We start from the raw sequence: 2391 nt of genomic DNA, 5'->3' as shown, positions 1-2391 counted from the left end.
GAGAGAGAGAAAGAGAGGAAGCACGTGCTGATGGTCGACTTTCTATCACCTGCAGGCACACGCGCAGAATTCGGAACACCGCTCGCACGCGCGTTGGCGGCTGCCGGTGGTGATCAAGTGCTAGTAAGTTATCAACTGCTCAGCAATATCCGCATCGGTTACACGTCACACAGAGAGCCGCCGCTCGTCAGGGAATGTCCTCTCCCTCTGGGCGAACTCCTTATAAAGGGGGAGAAAACACCGCGGAATGCTATTTTTATGTCGCTCGCGAAGGTTTAACTGGTTACGTTCTAGCGATCTTGCCCGCGCGGATTCCACAGTGGCAGTGATACGGACGCAGAGGAAGAGGCGAGGGAAGGAGAGGAGAGAGGGAAAGGGGGAGGAGGGGGTAATATGGTAATGCGTCGCCGGTGTGCGCGGGAGCTCGCTCTTCCAAATGCGGTTATGCGTATCCTCGGTGCGGCGGCCGCTAGGGGGCGCGGTCTGACAGCCGAGGACTGCGGCCGATTCTATTTGCGGGACTATCCCGCATATAAACGCACGCGCGCACGCACAAACACGCCCACACACACACACACAGACACACACACACACACACATACATACCCGCACGCACACACACACACACACACACACACACACACGCGCGCGCGCGCACGCACACGCGTATCATTTCAGTCGCGAAAAACATTATATTTCACGCGTCTCGACGTGATGCGCCCATGATGCCCGACGACGGCCGAGGATGACATCGCGAGGTCTTCCAATAACAGTTCTACGCCGCACTTTCGTCTATTTACTTCTTAGGTTAATTACCGTTAGATGCACGGAATCGCGGATCTCTGGAACCAGGGCATTCTGTTAAGGCTTAGACGGTTTCCTAGCTACGATAGAGTTTGAGCGACAAATACAAAATTAACACGTTGTTTAGGCGCACTGCGCTGGGTTCTTCTGTTGCATTTTTACGCATCTCCGCTAATCGGAATAAGGCCCACCTTCTTCGTTGAATGCGCTAATTGAATGCGCCGGCGTTTCACCGACGTGACAGTTCCTCGTCTACTGTGTTTACTTTTCGTAAATAATGAAACTGCACGCGCCGATGCTAGAGCTTAGTACTCGTTCGCCACCTTCACTCCGGCAAGTATCTTTCGCTCACTGATCGCATGATGGTAGTGTAGCGTGTAGAAATGTCGACCGGGACTCCTAGGCCGATGCATTTCGCAAGATCATTACATGCCACATCGCAATCTCTTGGATGTTTAGGTAAGTAAATTTATGGTGGGATTTCATAATAATGGCCCTCGTAACCCCGTGTTTTAATGTAATTTACCACGATTTAGTGTATAGCAAACTATGATGTTATTTTTACTGCTTTCTCCGCTATATCTTTCCTTGTAGTTTCATCGTTCTTTCAATCCGTTCGGTAGATTTTTCCTGCGTTTTACTGCGTGGATTTATTATTTTGCGCAGCTAGGCACGGATTTTGGAAATTGCCTCAAATTCTCTTATGTCTTACGTTAGTCAATGTTTCACTGGTGATTTTGGAAGGAAGGGTAAAAACTGTGCATCTTATATTTCACCTTGCTTCTATAGTATGAGTTCCATAATTTTCGCTCTTCTGGCCCATGGTAGATTTCGTCATCAATGAACCTACATTTTTCAGTTCGGACTCCTCACCTTACATTAATTAAATCCCCTAGGTATAAATTATTTTGTGCATTTTTTGATATTTGGTTGCCTAGATTATATACTCCTTCTCTAATCTGTCTTTGTTGGTGAATTTTATACCTTTGTATTTGTTTTGTTCATTATTAATTTTTAATCTTTTTGAATTCAGCTAATCTGGCGCCATGACTGGCGATTTTTGTTACTGTCAATCCTAGAGATTATAAATATAATAATATTCCAATATCGCTCCATATTTAATTCGATTGTCATCTTCTAGAAACTTACAGATCATCCGACTGGACGCTGCTGGCAAGGACGCTGCGCCGGGGCCTCGAATTTGGCGCCAGCGTCTCCACTGCGGACAGTGCTTCATACCTTGAAACATTCCCCGCGCCGCGTAGCGCTTATCGCCACGGGACAGCGCGTCTATCCGCGCGCAGGCGCTTAGAACTCACAGACAAAGCTGCTGCACGCCAATCTTGTATTTATGTCTCTCTGGTTTCCTCCTTTCACACGCCCAAACACGCCTTTATTGCTATTTTCTCGCCACCAGTAGTGGGAAACGCGATTACAGCGAAAAATGCATTGCAACCTTGCAGGGTGCTAACTATCTGCTAGTGTACACAGAGCCTGCTAGTGTTGGCGGTTGAGGTATAATACAATATTATATATATAATATAGGATATTTATAATATATTATGTATTATATATATATATTACAAT

The sequence above is a fragment of the Priapulus caudatus genome, unplaced genomic scaffold (assembly GCF_000485595.1).
Source record: "Priapulus caudatus unplaced genomic scaffold, Priapulus_caudatus-5.0.1 Scaffold5346, whole genome shotgun sequence".
Lineage (NCBI taxonomy): Eukaryota > Metazoa > Priapulida > Priapulimorpha > Priapulimorphida > Priapulidae > Priapulus > Priapulus caudatus.
This window is presented reverse-complemented; position numbering follows the sequence as displayed.